The sequence below is a fragment of the Callionymus lyra genome, chromosome 10 (genome assembly GCF_982586985.1).
Source record: "Callionymus lyra chromosome 10, fCalLyr1.hap1.1, whole genome shotgun sequence".
Classification (NCBI taxonomy): Eukaryota; Metazoa; Chordata; class Actinopteri; order Syngnathiformes; family Callionymidae; genus Callionymus; species Callionymus lyra.
The window spans coordinates 2,960,102-2,981,387 of record NC_141827.1 but is presented as its reverse complement, the minus strand read 5'-3'; positions in this window follow the sequence as shown (position 1 = coordinate 2,981,387).

The window sequence follows — 21,286 nt, the reverse complement described above, 5'->3', positions numbered from 1 at the left end:
GACAGAAGTGTTGTGAGGACAGAAGTGTTGTGAGGACAGGAGTGTTGTGTGGACAGAAGTGTTGTGTGGACAGAAGTGTTGTGTGGACAGAAGTGTTGTGTGGACAGAAGTGTTGTGAGGACAGAAGTGTTGTGAGGACAGAAGTGTTGTGAGGACAGAAGTGTTGTGAGGACAGAAGTGTTGTGAGGACAGAAGTGTTGTGAGGACAGAAGTGTTGTGAGGACAGAAGTGTTGTGAGGACAGAAGTGTTGTGAGGACAGAAGTGTTGTGAGGACAGAAGTGTTGTGAGGACAGAAGTGTTGTGAGGACAGAAGTGTTGTGAGGACATAAGTGTTGTGAGGACAGAAGTGTTGTGAGGACAGAAGTGTTGTGAGGACAGAAGTGTTGTGAGGACAGAAGTGTTGTGAGGACAGAAGTGTTGTGAGGACAGAAGTGTTGTGAGGACAGAAGTGTTGTGAGGACAGAAGTGTTGTGAGGACAGAAGTGTTGTGAGGACAGAAGTGTTGTGAGGACAGAAGTGTTGTGAGGACAGAAGTGTTGTGAGGACAGAAGTGTTGTGAGGACAGAAGTGTTGTGAGGACATAAGTGTTGTGAGGACAGAAGTGTTGTGAGGACAGAAGTGTTGTGTGGACAGAAGTGTTGTGAGGACAGAAGTGTTGTGAGGACAGAAGTGTTGTGAGGACAGAAGTGTTGTGAGGACAGAAGTGTTGTGAGGACAGAAGTGTTGTGAGGACAGAAGTGTTGTGAGGACAGAAGTGTTGTGAGGACAGAAGTGTTGTGAGGACAGAAGTGTTGTGTTGTGTCTTCACTTCACTCCCATCAGAGGTTGTTGTTAAAAACTATAATCCGTTCATTTTTTCATCTTAAAAACCAGTTTGTGTCATAATTGAGGATATTTATCTGAAGGTGTTGCTGAAGCTTTTCTCGCTGCACTTTCACACGTCTTTCATTCCCAGAATCACACATTTGTCTCCTCGACTGTTTCCTGCCGCGGAAGAAGAAGTTTCACATCGAGTGTTATTTACCGACGATGAGAAACGTGACGAACATCAGAGCTTTTTGTTCATGAAAGCGAGTGATTCGTCTGTCGCTGCCAATATTTGACGTTGGAAACAACATCTCGTGACCAAAGCAGGTTCTGATGAAGGACGTCCACACAATACTCGCTGGTGCTTATTCATAATTCAGATTCTTCTGCTCAGCTGCGGTTTGATCTGTTTTCACAGAGAATTCCTTCAGAAGTCGATGTTGCATCTACTTATCAGAGCAAACTCTGACAACAGTAATGAAGCTTCACTCCTGCATCCTCAGCTGTTACCATGGTAACAAGATCACCACAATAAGGGCACGACGGGAGACAAACGGTTTATGTTATTTACTGAAGAGACTCACACCTTCACTCCTCTCACTCCTGTCACACCTTCACTCCTCTCACACCTTCACTCCTCTCACTCCTCTCACACCTTCACTCCTCTCACACCTTCACTCCTCTCACACCTTCACTCCTCTCACACCTTCACTCCTCTCACACCTTCACTCCTCTCACACCTTCACTCCTCTCACACCTTCACTCCTCTCACTCCTCTCACACCTTCACTCCTCTCACACCTTCACTCCTCTCACACCTTCACTCCTCTCACACCTTCACTCCTCTCACTCCTCTCACACCTTCACTCCTCTCACTCCTCTCACACCTTCACTCCTCTCACACCTTCACTCCTCTCACACCTTCACTCCTCTCACTCCTCTCACACCTTCACTCCTCTCACACCTTCACTCCTCTCACACCTTCACTCCTCTCACACCTTCACTCCTCTCACACCTTCACTCCTCTCACTCCTCTCACACCTTCACTCCTCTCACTCCTCTCACACCTTCACTCCTCTCACACCTTCACTCCTCTCACACCTTCACTCCTCTCACTCCTGTCACACCTTCACTCCTCTCACACCTTCACTCCTCTCACACCTTCACTCCTCTCACACCTTCACTCCTCTCACACCCTCACTCCTCTCACACCTTCACTCCTCTCACACCTTCACTCCTCTCACACCTTCACTCCTCTCACTCCTGTCACACCTTCACTCCTCTCACACCTTCACTCCTCTCACACCTTCACTCCTCTCACACCTTCACTCCTCTCACACCTTCACTCCTCTCACTCCTCTCACACCTTCACTCCTCTCACACCTTCACTCCTCTCACACCTTCACTCCTCACACATCTCACAACTTTCACACCTTCACTTCTCTCACTCCTGTCACACCTTCACTCCTCTCACTCCTTCACTCATCTCACACCTTCACTCCTCTCACACCTTCACTTCTGCAGGAATAAATAATTGGTTTCATTATTAACAAGGTGAGAGCAGAGAGATGCAGTTCACGGTTTGACCAGCAGGGGCAGATATTTTTCCTGATGACCAGATCAATGTTTCTGATGAAAACATCCAAACTTATCATGTTGGGAGACGTTTTGAACATCCTGGACCAAATTAAAACTCCTTTGAAGGTTGAACGCTAAACTCAGCGACAACGATACAAGAATATTAATAGTTTATTAATCAGAAATTATGTTTTAATTTAAAAAACTTTTTTATTTATTTTTCTTTTTTGAAAACTTAAAATTCCAAATTCATTCGAACTTAAAATAAAAAAACACTTTTTTTTTTTTAAATAGTAGATAAATCTTAAACACAAGAATGTTCGACCTCCGATGACTTTGGTTTGATAAGAAGCTCCTGATACTGTGAGTGACATCAACAGATCCTATAGAAACATAAACATGTCGGTTTCTGCAGGAGTCATGAGATCTTATCGCATTAATCTCAACCGAGGACGTGAAACAATCGTGGGTCTAATCCCGGTCTGTGTGTCACCATGAGGACAACATGTAGAAAGACTGTCATGAAGCCGTCATGTTGTAATTACACTCTCGCGCGACGACACTTTCATGATCTCGTTCGTACACTTTGCTCTCGCAGAAACACATTTGTCGAGTGCGACGCGTTGAGATTCTGCTCCGAGATCCCAGTGTCAGCGAAGGTTCAGTGGATATAATGACGAGGAGGAGAATCTTCACGATAACATCAGCAATGTTTCATTGTTTTCAAGTCACAATTGTTTCACTGATATCTCTGAGCACGGTTTCATGTTGACGGTTAACGTGGCAGCAGGAAGGTTGTGGGTTCGAGTCCAGCTTGAGAAACCTGCCTCAGAATATAATCAGCACCAAAGAAATCAATGAAATCAGATTCAATCCGTTTGAATTCTGGTCCATCCGTGACAAAGGAGTGAACCTCGTCGTGACCTTGAACTGTCTCAGTGGATCAGAATGTTAGGAGGTCAAACTCTGACCCCCAACTCGAACCAATGACTCTTCCTGTTCAAACCAACTTCTCCACGAATCAGAAGAAGCTCCTCGAGGTCTTTCCTGAACTCATGTTCTAAACGTACATCATGGTCTCCTCGAGCGAGACAAACGCTGGAACCATAGCTCGATATCATTGGTCCACGATAACGTCACGATCTCTGGGACAGTCTATATATTGTAAGACATTTCATCAACGATAAACATTACAATATATTTGACCTAAAAGTAAAATACTGATCAAATGAATGAGGAATAAAGTGGTTTTAAATATAAAAACATTAAACACATTGGTTGGAACAAAAACCTGAACCACCCGAACCTTTGAGGACCGGTCTGGAGACCCCTGGTCCAAAACATTAGTCTTATCTGATGATTTTATTTTGAAACTTGTTTTGCATGTATATATATTCATATACTTCCAGGTGTATTTTCAGCAGCAGTAGGATGATGACACGACTTCGCTGCTGATATCAGCTTAAATATATCGCAAATATTTTGATTCTCTTATTTTTTCTTTATTTCTTTTTCCAAACTTGCAAAACGTGCTGCCAGCAGGTGGCGCTAGTGTTCCTACAGCTGGTTGAAACCATCGTTAAATAGAAGTAGAAGAAGAAGCTGTCGCGTCATTTCCTGTTAGTGTGTAGCAGCAGAGTTTGATTTGAGACATACTATCTGTGGAGGATTAGTTACTAGTTAGTACGTACACTATCCTGATGATACTAACTTCTAGTATACTAAGAGAAGTATGTTTGAGACATACTATCTGTGGAGGATTAGTTACTAGTTAGTACGTACACTATCCTGATGATACTAACTTCTAGTATACTAAGAGAAGTATGTTTGAGACATACTATCTGTGGAGGATTAGTTACTAGTTAGTACGTACACTATCCTGATGATACTAACTTCTAGTGTACTAAGAGAAGTATGTTTGAGACATACTATCTGTGGAGAATTAGTTACTAGTTAGTACGTACACTATCCTGATGATACTAACTTCTAGTATACTAAGAGAAGTATGTTTGAGACATACTATCTGTGGAGGATTAGTTACTAGTTAGTACGTACACTATCCTGATGATACTAACTTCTAGTATACTAAGAGAAGTATGTTTGAGACATACTATCTGTGGAGGATTAGTTACTAGTTAGTACGTACACTATCCTGATGATACTAACTTCTAGTATACTAAGAGAAGTATGCGATTTGAGACATACTATCTGTGGAGGATTAGTTACTAGTTAGTACGTACACTATCCTGATGATACTAACTTCTAGTATACTAAGAGAAGTATGTTTGAGACATACTATCTGTGGAGGATTAGTTACTAGTTAGTACGTACACTATCCTGATGATACTAACTTCTAGTGTACTAAGAGAAGTATGTTTGAGACATACTATCTGTGGAGAATTAGTTACTAGTTAGTACGTACACTATCCTGATGATACTAACTTCTAGTATACTAAGAGAAGTATGTTTGAGACATACTATCTGTGGAGGATTAGTTACTAGTTAGTACGTACACTATCCTGATGATACTAACTTCTAGTATACTAAGAGAAGTATGTTTGAGACATACTATCTGTGGAGGATTAGTTACTAGTTAGTACGTACACTATCCTGATGATACTAACTTCTAGTATACTAAGAGAAGTATGTTTGAGACATACTATCTGTGGAGGATTAGTTACTAGTTAGTACGTACACTATCCTGATGATACTAACTTCTAGTATACTAAGAGAAGTATGTTTGAGACATACTATCTGTGGAGGATTAGTTACTAGTTAGTACGTACACTATCCTGATGATACTAACTTCTAGTGTACTAAGAGAAGTATGTTTGAGACATACTATCTGTGGAGAATTAGTTACTAGTTAGTACGTACACTATCCTGATGATACTAACTTCTAGTATACTAAGAGAAGTATGTTTGAGACATACTATCTGTGGAGGATTAGTTACTAGTTAGTACGTACACTATCCTGATGATACTAACTTCTAGTATACTAAGAGAAGTATGTTTGAGACATACTATCTGTGGAGGATTAGTTACTAGTTAGTACGTACACTATCCTGATGATACTAACTTCTAGTATACTAAGAGAAGTATGCGATTTGAGACATACTATCTGTGGAGGATTAGTTACTAGTTAGTACGTACACTATCCTGATGATACTAACTTCTAGTATACTAAGAGAAGTATGTTTGAGACATACTATCTGTGGAGGATTAGTTACTAGTTAGTACGTACACTATCCTGATGATACTAACTTCTAGTGTACTAAGAGAAGTATGTTTGAGACATACTATCTGTGGAGAATTAGTTACTAGTTAGTACGTACACTATCCTGATGATACTAACTTCTAGTATACTAAGAGAAGTATGTTTGAGACATACTATCTGTGGAGGATTAGTTACTAGTTAGTACGTACACTATCCTGATGATACTAACTTCTAGTATACTAAGAGAAGTATGTTTGAGACATACTATCTGTGGAGGATTAGTTACTAGTTAGTACGTACACTATCCTGATGATACTAACTTCTAGTATACTAAGAGAAGTATGTTTGAGACATACTATCTGTGGAGGATTAGTTACTAGTTAGTACTGTCAGGGAATGGTGTTCCGGTGAACACCGACCCCTCCCCAGCCTCGTACGTGGTGGTGGACAAGAAAGACACAGACACAGTATTGAGTTTAAGAGAAATAATGCTCGTTTAGTGAATTATGCAAAAGTCAGAGATAAGAACTTACGTGATCACGGGCGCTAGCAAGCAGAGAGATCTATCGCAGACGTCTTCGAATGCCAGAACGCAACGATCAGACAAAATGGTGGATCTTTATAGTAGAATCTTCAGGTTAACACCTCTAGTCAAATGTGAATGTAGGATTGGTCAGTAACTGTAAACACTTGATTCTAAAATGGCCGGTCGCACGTGATCGTAGTGGAAATTTACCAAAGTTGTTTTCTTCTCGAATCTGTTCCCAGCGACTTGTGTCCTTCAGAGTGAATTCTCAGACAGGTGTCCAGACTTCCTGGAATCTGGGATTGTTTAATCTTTCTGTGTGTGTGAGGCTTTGTGACCTCGGCCTTTGAGTTGTGAACCTGAGTTTGGTTTAAGTGAATGCACTGCAAGACAATGATGATTTAATATGAATTAAATATGAAAGATCATCAGTTAATCAAGTGACTATTTGAAATGTGTGTTAAATCTAGATGATTGATTACAGTAAAGTTGTCATTTCCTTACAGTACGTACACTATCCTGATGATACTAACTTCTAGTATACTAAGAGAAGTATGTTTGAGACATACTATCTGTGGAGGATTAGTTACTAGTTAGTACGTACACTATCCTGATGATACTAACTTCTAGTATACTAAGAGAAGTATGTTTGAGACATACTATCTGTGGAGAATTAGTTACTAGTTAGTACGTACACTATCCTGATGATACTAACTTCTAGTATACTAAGAGAAGTATGTTTGAGACATACTATCTGTGGAGGATTAGTTACTAGTTAGTACGTACACTATCCTGATGATACTAACTTCTAGTATACTAAGAGAAGTATGTTTGAGACATACTATCTGTGGAGGATTAGTTACTAGTTAGTACGTACACTATCCTGATGATACTAACTTCTAGTATACTAAGAGAAGTAAGCGATTTGAGACACATCACTGGACTTTGATTTGTTTGTGGAACTATTGTGTCTTAACATTTATATTTGTCTGTTTTTGTCTTTTGTTTACACTTGAGTCGAGCTCGAGTCCAAACCTCACAGAGTTCCAATGAAGAAGTGATTGAAGGATTAATAGAACGTTCACCTGCTGTGATCAATGAACGTCTCTGTTCTCAACATTAGTTTTTACTGAGTCTCTAAACTTGTATCTACGTCCAGGACAGTGTTTGTTGTGTGTTTTCACATCAAGTTGGTAAATGTTGAAAACTCTGTGGAGGAAAACTTATGTAATTAACTCCCAGTACTTCACACGACAGACGCTGAAACTGTGTCTGGACGGAGATGAAAGTCGTTCTGAGACGACGTCCGGATGTTCAGGAGCGACATGTTGAGATGAATGAAGCAGAAACAGGTTCTTGATTGACAGGAAGTGAGCGAGCAGGCGAGATGACGGACGTGTCGCCGAAGCTCCAGATGTGAGGACGACACTTCGCTGCTGGTGTGAATCGTTTCATCTGATGCTGTCGATCTCACGTCACGAGCTGAGACGACTTTATGTTTATTTTTTATTATTATTATTGTTATTATTGTTGTTATTGTTATTATCTGGTGTGAGATCACGTGACCGAGCTGTTGTGTCCTAAGGTCACCAGCAGGGGTCGAGAGGTCAAGTTTCAGGGAATGAAAGAGTGAGATTATAAGAAGAAAAACCAAAAACACTTTTCCACGTCTTTGTTTTCTGTACTTTAAAGACTTTTAATTAATAATGAAGTTTTATATAGAAATAATGAAATTACACGAAACACGAAACACAAAACACAACGAGTGAAGTTTGTGGTTCGGAATCATCGCGTTAAAATGATTTGAAGCGTTCGTCAGCATTTATAAAAATATATGTTTCAAAATGATTTGATTTTTATTTAAACTCATAACAAATTAAAGTCTGAGACAAGGATGTTTTTTATAATAAATAAAGTAAATTTCTTTAGGTTATTTATTCAAATCTTGATCAATAAATCTCAAATTTTCTTCTTCTCATGGGAAAGACATCTTTATATTATTTAAATATTAGCACAAACATTTTTATATTATTTAAATTATAACACAAACTTTTTATATTATTTAAATTATAACACAAACATTTTTATATTATTTAAATTATAACACAAACATTTTTATATTATTTAAATTATAACACAAACATTTTTACATTATTTCAATTATAACACGAACACTTTTATATTATTACAATTATAACACAAACATTTTTATATTATTTAAATTATAACACGAACATTTTTACATTATTTCAATTATAACACGAACATTTTTATATTATTTCAATTATAACACAAACACTTTTGTATTATTTAAATTATAACACAAACATTTTTATATTATTTAAATTTTAACACAAACTTTTTTACATTATTTCAATTATAACACGAACACTTTTGTATTATTTAAATTATAACACAAACATTTTTATATTATTTAAATATTAACACGAACATTTTTATATTATTTCAATTATAACACAAACATTTTTATATTATTTCAATTATAACACAAACATTTTTATATTATTTAAATTATAACACGAACATTTTTATATTATTTAAATTATAACACGAACATTTTTATATTATTTAAATTATAACACGAACATTTTTATATTATTTAAATTATAACACAAACATTTTTATATTATTTAAATATTAACACGAACATTTTTATATTATTTCAATTATAACACAAACATTTTTATATTATTTCAATTATAACACAAACATTTTTATCTTATTTCAATTATAACACAAACATTTTTACATTATTTCAATTATAACACGAACATTTTTATATTATTTAAATTATAACACAAACATTTTTATATTATTTAAATTATAACACAAACATTTTTACATTATTTCAATTATAACACAAACATTTTTATATTATTTAAATTATAACACAAACATTTTTTATATTATTTCAATTATAACACAAACATTTTTACATTATTTCAATTATAACACGAACATTTTTATATTATTTAAATTATAACACAAACATTTTTATATTATTTAAATTATAACACAAACATTTTTATCTTATTTCAATTATAACACAAACATTTTTATATTATTTAAATTATAACACAAACATTTTTACATTATTTCAATTATAACACGAACATTTTTATATTATTTCAATTATAACACGAACATTTTTACATTATTTCAATTATAACACGAACATTTTTACATTATTTCAATTATAACACAAACATTTTTATATTATTTCAATTATAACACGAACATTTTTATATTATTTCAATTATAACACGAACATTTTTATATTATTTCAATTATAACACAAACATTTTTATATTATTTAAATTTAACACAAACATTTTTATATTATTTCAATTATAACACGAACATTTTTACATTATTTCAATTATAACACAAACATTTTTATATTATTTAAATTATAACACAAACATTTTTATATTATTTAAATTGAACACAAACATTTTTATATTATTTCAATTATAACACGAACATTTTTACATTATTTCAATTATAACACGAACATTTTTACATTATTTCAATTATAACACAAACATTTTTATATTATTTCAATTATAACACGAACATTTTTATATTATTTCAATTATAACACGAACATTTTTATATTATTTCAATTATAACACAAACATTTTTATATTATTTAAATTTAACACAAACATTTTTATATTATTTCAATTATAACACGAACATTTTTATATTATTTAAATTTAACACAAACATTTTTATATTATTTAAATTATAACACAAACATTTTTATATTATTTCAATTATAACACAAACATTTTTATATTATTTAAATTGAACACAAACATTTTTATATTATTTCAATTATAACACAAACATTTTTATATTATTTAAATTGAACACAAACATTTTTATATTATTTCAATTATAACACAAACATTTTTATATTATTTAAATTGAACACAAACATTTTTATATTATTTCAATTATAACACAAACATTTTTACATTATTTAAATTATAACACGAACATTTTTATATTATTTAAATTATAACACGAACATTTTTATATTATTTAAATTATAACACGAACATTTTTATATTATTTAAATTATAACACGAACATTTTTATATTATTTAAATTATAACACAAACATTTTTATATTATTTAAATATTAACACGAACATTTTTATATTATTTCAATTATAACACAAACATTTTTATATTATTTCAATTATAACACAAACATTTTTATCTTATTTCAATTATAACACAAACATTTTTACATTATTTCAATTATAACACGAACATTTTTATATTATTTAAATTATAACACAAACATTTTTATATTATTTAAATTATAACACAAACATTTTTACATTATTTCAATTATAACACAAACATTTTTATATTATTTAAATTATAACACAAACATTTTTTATATTATTTCAATTATAACACAAACATTTTTACATTATTTCAATTATAACACGAACATTTTTATATTATTTAAATTATAACACAAACATTTTTATATTATTTCAATTATAACACAAACATTTTTATCTTATTTCAATTATAACACAAACATTTTTATATTATTTAAATTATAACACAAACATTTTTACATTATTTCAATTATAACACGAACATTTTTATATTATTTCAATTATAACACGAACATTTTTACATTATTTCAATTATAACACGAACATTTTTACATTATTTCAATTATAACACAAACATTTTTATATTATTTCAATTATAACACGAACATTTTTATATTATTTCAATTATAACACGAACATTTTTATATTATTTCAATTATAACACAAACATTTTTATATTATTTAAATTTAACACAAACATTTTTATATTATTTCAATTATAACACGAACATTTTTACATTATTTCAATTATAACACAAACATTTTTATATTATTTAAATTATAACACAAACATTTTTATATTATTTAAATTGAACACAAACATTTTTATATTATTTCAATTATAACACGAACATTTTTACATTATTTCAATTATAACACGAACATTTTTACATTATTTCAATTATAACACAAACATTTTTATATTATTTCAATTATAACACGAACATTTTTATATTATTTCAATTATAACACGAACATTTTTATATTATTTCAATTATAACACAAACATTTTTATATTATTTAAATTTAACACAAACATTTTTATATTATTTCAATTATAACACGAACATTTTTATATTATTTAAATTTAACACAAACATTTTTATATTATTTAAATTATAACACAAACATTTTTATATTATTTCAATTATAACACAAACATTTTTATATTATTTAAATTGAACACAAACATTTTTATATTATTTCAATTATAACACAAACATTTTTATATTATTTAAATTGAACACAAACATTTTTATATTATTTCAATTATAACACAAACATTTTTATATTATTTAAATTGAACACAAACATTTTTATATTATTTCAATTATAACACAAACATTTTTACATTATTTAAATTATAACACAAACATTTTTATATTATTTCAATTATAACACGAACATTTAAACATTAATTTTCAGGTCTTTTTAAGGATTTTTCAGGTTGAATAAATAAAACAATAGATTAAACACCAGATAGACAGTGAGTCTAGGTTTTACGCACCGCCTGTGGGCTCATGAGTTCAGATCCGGTCTCTTTCACCCGCAGGACTCCTTGACGACAAACCGGATCCCAAGAAGTGTGTTTCCTTGGATGCACATCTCCTGCCTCACCGCGAGGCCGAGTTAACGGCGAAGGCGAGCGTGTAGAACCACTGGGTCAGACGGGACGTCTCGGTCTCACTGGAGGTCTCGGCAGAGGTGGAAAGCCACAACGCTTGATCGGACCCGCTAAGTCCGGAGGAACCGTCCGCCCGCAATGGGTGGGGTCCCTCCGATGGCGGGTCACGTTGGCAGATCGGTCATCGGTGTCGGTGGAATCACAGAACGTCCATGACGCGCGAAGGTCGGCGTGAGCCTGAGCTCTTTCCCCGCCGCCTGCGCTGGAGCTCGATACTCTGTCCAAGTATCCTTCGCTCCTATTAACCTCTAGGTGGTTGCGCTCGTGACATCAAAAAGACCACTTTTTGCAGAGCAGTCACACTCGGAAAAAATTTCTTTCGTCTGGCAAAAGAACCAGAGTTCTCAGCGGTCATCCAGTCCAACCTTGTCCGACTTTGAGGCACCATGGTCGGCCACAGTCCGAGCATTCCCCCACCGACCTCACTGGTCCTCAACACTTACTCGTTTTTTCCACTCCTTCCCCTGTTATACTCGCTCCCTATTAACCTCTAGGCGGTTGCGCCCATGACATCGAAGTGGCCACTTGGGCTGAGCAGTCACACTTGGTGGAAAATCTCTTTTTGAGAACCAGAGTTCTCAGCGGTCATCCACTCCAACCTTGTCCGACGTTGAGGCACCGATGTCGGCCAAGTTCTGAGCGTTCCACCGCCGAATGTTACTGGTCCTCAACACAGCGGACTTCCAATCCAACCTTGTCCGACGTTGAGGCACCGAAGTCGGCCTCAGCCCGAGCATTCCCCCGCCGACCTCACTGGAGCCCGCCATCCAGGGACCGGCGGAGGTCGCCCGCATGACTGAAACAAAGTGTCTCAAAGTCGGGCACGACCGCTCGAGTCACCCGTCAACCTGGTCCGGGGCACCTCTGGGGAGCGGTGGAGGTCGCTCGCATGACCGCGACAAAGTGTCTCAAAGTCGGGCACGACCGCTCGAGTCACCCGCCAACCCGGGGGCGACGAAGGCCATCGCCCCGACTCTTCCGAACGGCGTTCGCCCCTCTCTTAGGACCGACTGACCCATGTTCAACTGCTGTTCACATGGAACCCTTCTCCACTTTGGCCTTCAAAGCTCTCGTTTGAATATTTGCTACTGCCACCAAGATCTGCACCCGCGGCGGCTCCACCCGGGCCCTAGGCTTCAACGGCCCGTCTCCGGTTGACAGTCGAACCAGGGGCGGAGGGGCCCCGTCCCCGCCGGAGCAGGGAGGGCGCAGAGTGGCACTGATCACGCGGCCCTGGGGAGCGGCGAGGTCGGAGGCGGGGGGGCGCTGTAGAGCACGCGGCAGCCAGGGCCGAGTGCCACCTTCGTCCCCGAGCCCTTCCAGGCCGACCCAGAGCCGGTCGCAGCGCACTGCCAGGCGGAGGAAGTGCGCTCGGCGGGAGGCCGTCCGGCCGCGGGCCCGAGCGGAGGCCTGACCCCCCGGCCGAGTTGAGTCCTCCGGGCGGACTTGGCGGACCCGTTTACCTCTCAACGGTTTCACGCCCTGTTGAACTCTCTCTTCAAAGTTCTTTTCAACTTTCCCTTAAGGTACTTGTTCTCTATCGGTCTCGTGCCGATATTTAGCCTTAGATGGAGTTTACCTGCCGCTTCGGGCTGCATTCCCAAACAACCCGACTCCGAGAAGACCGTACCCCGGCGCGACGGGGGGCACTACCGGCCTCACACCGTCCACGGGCTGAGCCTCCATCAGAAGGACTCGGGCCCCCGATCGACGCTGGGCTCTTCGCTCTTCGCTCGCTGCTCCTGAGGGAATCCAGTGGGATCACTGATAGATTAAATCTATTTAAAAAAAACTCTTGTTAGTGTTTAAAAATACAATAGTTTTGCTGAAGCTTCTCTGCTGCGTTTGATGACGTGTCAAGAGTTCAATCATGTTCTCCACAAGTGTGTGTGAAGTGGACCAGGAGCTGCTGAGTGAAGAGCTCTTCATCTGGACCATCCTTCTGAAGTGATCCGTGTCTTTTTATACTTTTGTTTTTCCACCATTGTTACCTCACCTGACCTCGGTTTAACGAAATAAATGTTTGTTCCTCATCGCTAAGACAACGTGTGTCACCACAACCTCCAAGGGACTCGTTGTATAAACAAAGTTTGATTACAGCTGGAGGAGGAGTGAAGCCATTATTACGTCATCATGGACTCTCGTAACCTCTCGTTCGTCCAGATTTCAGAGCAACTTTATAAAGTAATAAAGTGTAAAACATGGTCATGATGAGAAGTTACAGCATCTTGAAGAACATGGACAACATGAGACACGTTGACGCCGACAGTGTCCACAGGTTTCCTGCTGAAGGTCTTGTGTAACAGCAGCTGAGGGTCCAGAAGAGCTGAGCCAGGATCTATTTCCGCTCTCGAGCGGCTCTTATCTGGAGCCCACGTGAAACATGGTGACGCGAGCGCCAGAGTGACGGAGCCAGAACAGAATCTGGTTCCGTCTGGATGTGATTGGCAGATATTGATGATGTGAAGTGACGACAAGACGTCTCAACATTTGCATGATCGATGGTTTCTTTCCTCGGCTGAGGTGTATACTCTTGTACTCAGCAGGAAGGAGATGAGTGACGATGATGGACGAGAGATGAAATCTTCTTCACAGCTGGTTCTGAACGCTGACTCACCCTTTGATCAGAAGCTTTGATTCAGGAAGTATTTTGCTGACTCATGGAAAGTGTGGAGGGAAATGAAAACTGTTTTAAAAGTGAAATCTTTACATGGACCAGAAGGAACCTGGAGTTGTTGCGGTTTTTAAGGATACAAAACTTTATAACATATTTTAAATTGGAAATACAAAGCAATGTCATTCAGTTAAATGTTTATTTGTTAATTCAACATGTTTGCATGAACTCAAAATATTTATTTTCCAGACAATCTTGATAGAATCTGGAAAAATAAACGAAAAGATTTTTATAAATAACTTGCTTTATATTTGAGCTACAGATTTAATTTAGTTTAAAACTTAAACTTCATGGTAACGAGACAAAGACTATAAACAGCTGTTTAAACTTTAATTAATTAATAAAATCTCTGCAGCACCGTCAGTGAACCAGGCTGTTATAATAATAATACTTATTAATTAATGTACTTTAAATAATAGTTTATCTTTATTTTATGTTTTATTTCTATAATGTTTATCATCACACGTGAAATATTCCAATCGTAATTAATATTATTGTAGCTTTAATATGGAAAAAAGAACAAGAAAAAATATATTTTCTTAAAATAAATGAAATTGTTGAACTAAATATTTTGAAAAGTAGAATTTATATTTATTGGAGAAAAAACAAATATTTTTAAATGAAGTAAGAAAAAGAACCAGAAAAAATACATATAAACAAATGAAATGAAAAATCCTGTAATTTCCTAAATATATATATTTTAAATTAAGATAATTTGACTAAACTAAATTAATTATTCCACTAATGAATAAATGAATATTTTTGAAATGAATATCAAATGTTATTAAATTAACCAGATGTATATGTTGTCAGTATTACGTTGTTATTATTATAGTTATTAAAGTAAACGTTAATGTTGTTAACGTCTCCATCACGAGGTCGTTGAACGAGGAGTGAAAATAAACGTGTGAGTCAGTGAAGTGTGTTATTAACGTGGTAATTACAGTCGCACTAGAGCTTTTGTGCGTCAGTGTTTCCTGCTCGACAACTCAGTGTCGACACAACAAAGAAAAATCTTCAGCAGCAACAATGTGTGTCACACGTGTGTGTCGTCGAGTGTTGAAGGTCCAACAATGTGTGTGTCGTCGAGTGTTGAAGGTCCAACAATGTGTGTGTCGTCGTGTGTGTCGTCGTGTGTTGAAGGTCCAACAATGTGTGTGTCGTCGCGTGTTGAAGGTCCAACAATGTGTGTGTATTCATGTGTTGAAGATCCAACAATGTGTGTGTCGTCGTGTGTTGAAGGTCCAACAATGTGTGTGTCGTCGCGTATTGAAGGTCCAACAATGTGTGTGTCGTCATGTGTTGAAGGTCCAACAATGTGCGTGTCTTCGTGTGTTGAAGGTCCAACAATGTGTGTGTCGTCATGTGTTGAAGATCCAACAATGTGTGTGTCGTCATGTGTTGAAGATCCAACAATGTGTGTGTCGTCGTGTGTTGAAGGTCCAACAATGTGTGTGTCGTCGTGTGTTGAAGGTCCAACAATGTGTGTGTCGTAGTGTGTTGAAGGTCCAACAATGTGTGTGTCGTCGTGTGTTGAAGGTCCAACTATGTGTGTGTCGTCATGTGTTGGAGATCCAACAATGTGTGTGTCGTCGCGTGTTGAAGATCCAACAATGTGTGTGTCGTCGTGTGTTGAAGGTCCAAAAATGTGTGTGTCGTCATGTGTTGAAGATCCAACAATGTGTGTCGTCGTGTGTTGAAGGTCCAAAAATGTGTGTGTCGTCATGTGTTGAAGATCCAACAATGTGTGTGTCGTCGTGTGTTGAAGGTCCAAAAATGTGTGTGTCGTCATGTGTTGAAGATCCAACAATGTGTGTGTCTTCGTGTGTTGAAGATCCAACAATGTGTGTGTCGTCATGTGTTGAAGATCCAACAATGTGTGTGTCGTCGTGTGTTGAAGGTCCAACAATGTGTGTGTCGTCGCGTGTTGAAGGTCCAACAATGTGTGTGTATTCATGTGTTGAAGGTCCAACAATGTGTGTGTCCTCGTGTGTGTCGTCGTGTGTTGAAGGTCCAACAATGTGTGTGTCGTCGTGTGTTGAAGGTCCAACAATGTGTGTGTCGTCATGTGTTGAAGGTCCAACAATGTGTGTGTATTCATGTGTTGAAGATCCAACAATGTGTGTGTCGTCGCGTGTTGAAGTTCCAACAATGTGTGTGTATTCATGTGTTGAAGGTCCAACAATGTGTGTGTCCTCGTGTGTGTCGTCGTGTGTTGAAGGTCCAACAATGTGTGTGTCATCGTGTGTTGAAGGTCCAACAATGTGTGTGTCGTCGCGTGTTGAAGGTCCAACAATGTGTGTGTATTCATGTGTTGAAGATCCAACAATGTGTGTGTCGTCGTGTGTTGAAGGTCCAACAATGTGTGTGTCGTCGCGTATTGAAGGTCCAACAATGTGTGTGTCGTCATGTGTTGAAGGTCCAACAATGTGCGTGTCTTCGTGTGTTGAAGGTCCAACAATGTGTGTGTCGGCGTGTGTTGAAGGTCCAACAATGTGTGTGTCGTCGTGTGTTGAAGATCCAACAATGTGCGTGTCTTTGTGTGTTGAAGATCCAACAATGTGTGTGTCGTCATGTGTTGAAGATCCAACAATGTGTGTGTCGTCGTGTGTTGAAGGTCCAACAATGTGTGTGTCGTAGTGTGTTGAAGGTCCAACAATGTGTGTGTCGTCGTGTGTTGAAGGTCCAACTATGTGTGTGTCGTCATGTGTTGGAGATCCAACAATGCGTGTGTCGTCGCTTGTTGAAGGTCCAACAATGTGCGTGTCTTTGTGTGTTGAAGATCCAACAATGTGTGTGTCGTCATGTGTTGAAGATCCAACAATGTGTGTGTCGTCGTGTGTTGAAGGTCCAACAATGTGTGTGTCGTAGTGTGTTGAAGGTCCAACAATGTGTGTGTCGTCGTGTGTTGAAGGTCCAACTATGTGTGTGTCGTCATGTGTTGGAGATCCAACAATGTGTGTGTCGTCGCGTGTTGAAGATCCAACAATGTGTGTGTATTCATGTGTTGAAGATCCAACAATGTGTGTGTCGTCGCGTATTGAAGGTCCAACAATGTGTGTGTCGTCATGTGTTGAAGGTCCAACAATGTGCGTGTCTTCGTGTGTTGAAGGTCCAACAATGTGTGTGTCGTCATGTGTTGAAGATCCAACAATGTGTGTGTCGTCATGTGTTGAAGATCCAACAATGTGTGTGTCGTCGTGTGTTGAAGGTCCAACAATGTGTGTGTCGTCGTGTGTTGAAGGTCCAACAATGTGTGTGTCGTAGTGTGTTGAAGGTCCAACAATGTGTGTGTCGTCATCTGTTGAAGGTCCAACAATGTGTGTGTCGTCGTGTGTTGAAGGTCCAACTATGTGTGTGTCGTCATGTGTTGGAGATCCAACAATGTGTGTGTCGTCGCGTGTTGAAGATCCAACAATGTGTGTGTCGTCGTGTGTTGAAGGTCCAAAAATGTGTGTGTCGTCATGTGTTGAAGATCCAACAATGTGTGTGTCGTCGTGTGTTGAAGGTCCAAAAATGTGTGTGTCGTCATCTGTTGAAGATCCAACAATGTGTGTGTCTTCGTGTGTTGAAGATCCAACAATGTGTGTGTCGTCATGTGTTGAAGATCCAACAATGTGTGTGTCGTCGTGTGTTGAAGGTCCAACAATGTGTGTGTCGTCGCGTGTTGAAGGTCCAACAATGTGTGTGTATTCATGTGTTGAAGGTCCAACAATGTGTGTGTCCTCGTGTGTGTCGTCGTGTGTTGAAGGTCCAACAATGTGTGTGTCGTCGTGTGTTGAAGGTCCAACAATGTGTGTGTCGTCATGTGTTGAAGGTCCAACAATGTGTGTGTATTCATGTGTTGAAGATCCAACAATGTGTGTGTCGTCGCGTGTTGAAGTTCCAACAATGTGTGTGTATTCATGTGTTGAAGGTCCAACAATGTGTGTGTCCTCGTGTGTGTCGTCGTGTGTTGAAGGTCCAACAATGTGTGTGTCATCGTATGTTGAAGGTCCAACAATGTGTGTGTCGTCGCGTGTTGAAGGTCCAACAATGTGTGTGTATTCATGTGTTGAAGATCCAACAATGTGTGTGTCGTCGTGTGTTGAAGTTCCAACAATGTGTGTGTATTCATGTGTTGAAGGTCCAACAATGTGTGTGTCCTCGTGTGTGTCGTCGTGTGTTGAAGGTCCAACAATGTGTGTGTCGTCATCTGTTGAAGGTCCAACAATGTGTGTGTCGTCGTGTGTTGAAGGTCCAACTATGTGTGTGTCGTCATGTGTTGGAGATCCAACAATGTGTGTGTCGTCGCGTGTTGAAGATCCAACAATGTGTGTGTCGTCGTGTGTTGAAGGTCCAAAAATGTGTGTGTCGTCATGTGTTGAAGATCCAACAATGTGTGTGTCGTCGTGTGTTGAAGGTCCAAAAATGTGTGTGTCGTCATCTGTTGAAGATCCAACAATGTGTGTGTCTTCGTGTGTTGAAGATCCAACAATGTGTGTGTCGTCATGTGTTGAAGATCCAACAATGTGTGTGTCTTCGTGTGTGTCGTCGTGTGTTGAAGGTCCAACAATGTGTGTGTCGTCGTGTGTTGAAGGTCCAACAATGTGTGTGTCGTCATGTGTTGAAGGTCCAACAATGTGTGTGTCTTCGTGTGTTGAAGATCCAACAATGTGTGTGTCGTCATGTGTTGAAGATCCAACAATGTGTGTGTCTTCGTGTGTGTCGTCGTGTGTTGAAGGTCCAACAATGTGTGTGTCGTCGTGTGTTGAAGGTCCAACAATGTGTGTGTCGTCATGTGTTGAAGGTCCAACAATGTGTGTGTCTTCGTGTGTTGAAGATCCAACAATGTGTGTGTCGTCATGTGTTGAAGATCCAACAATGTGTGTGTCTTCGTGTGTGTCGTCGTGTGTTGAAGGTCCAACAATGTGTGTGTCGTCGTGTGTTGAAGGTCCAACAATGTGTGTGTCGTCATGTGTTGAAGGTCCAACAATGTGTGTGTATTCATGTGTTGAAGATCCAACAATGTGTGTGTCGTCGCGTGTTGAAGTTCCAACAATGTGTGTGTATTCATGTGTTGAAGGTCCAACAATGTGTGTGTCCTCGTGTGTGTCGTCGTGTGTTGAAGGTCCAACAATGTGTGTGTCATCGTGTGTTGAAGGTCCAACAATGTGTGTGTCGTCGCGTGTTGAAGGTCCAACAATGTGTGTGTCCTCGTGTGTGTCGTCGTGTGTTGAAGGTCCAACAATGTGTGTGTCGTCGTGTGTTGAAGGTCCAACAATGTGTGTGTCGTCATGTGTTGAAGGTCCAACAATGTGTGTGTATTCATGTGTTGAAGATCCAACAATGTGTGTGTCGTCGCGTGTTGAAGTTCCAACAATGTGTGTGTATTCATGTGTTGAAGGTCCAACAATGTGTGTGTCCTCGTGTGTGTCGTCGTGTGTTGAAGGTCCAACAATGTGTGTGTCATCGTGTGTTGAAGGTCCAACAATGTGTGTGTCGTCGTGTGTTGAAGGTCCAACAATGTGTGTGTCGTCGCGTATTGAAGGTCCAACAATGTGTGTGTCGTCATGTGTTGAAGGTCCAACAATGTGCGTGTCTTCGTGTGTTGAAGGTCCAACAATGTGTGTGTCGGCGTGTGTTGAAGGTCCAACAATGTGTGTGTCGTCGTGTGTTGAAGATCCAACAATGCGTGTGTCGTCGCTTGTTGAAGGTCCAACAATGTGCGTGTCTTTGTGTGTTGAAGATCCAACAATGTGTGTGTCGTCATGTGTTGAAGATCCAACAATGTGTGTGTCGTCGTGTGTTGAAGGTCCAACAATGTGTGTGTCGTCGTGTGTTGAAGGTCCAACAATGTGTGTGTCGTAGTGTGTTGAAGGTCCAACAATGTGTGTGTCGTCGTGTGTTGAAGGTCCAACTATGTGTGTGTCGTCATGTGTTGGAGATCCAAAAATGTGTGTGTCGTCGCGTGTTGAAGATCCAACAATGTGTGTGTCGTGGTGTGTTGAAGGTCCAAAAATGTGTGTGTCGTCATGTGTTGAAGATCCAACAATGTGTGTGTCGTCGTGTGTTGAAGGTCCAAAAATGTGTGTGTCGTCATGTGTTGAAGATCCAACAATGTGTGTGTCGTCGTGTGTTGAAGGTCCAAAAATGTGTGTGTCGTCATGTGTTGAAGATCCAACAATGTGTGTGTCTTCGTGTGTTGAAGATCCAACAATGTGTGTGTCGTCATGTGTTGAAGATCCAACAATGTGTGTGTCGTCGTGTGTTGAAGGTCCAACAATGTGTGTGTCGTCGCGTGTTGAAGGTCCAACAATGTGTGTGTCGTCATGTGTTGAAGATCCAACAATGTGTGTGTCGTCATGTGTTGAAGGTCCAACAATGTGTGTGTCGTCATGTGTTGAAGATCCAACAATGTGTGTGTCGTAGTGTGTTGAAGGTCCAACAATGTGTGTGTCGTCATGTGTTGAAGATCCAACAATGTGTGTGTCGTCATGTGTTGAAGGTCCAACAATGTGTGTGTCGTCATGTGTTGAAGATCCAACAATGTGTGTGTCGTAGTGTGTTGAAGGTCCAACAATGTGTGTGTCGTCATGTGTTGAAGGTCCAACAATGTGTGTGTCGTCATGTGTTGAAGATCCAACAATGTGTG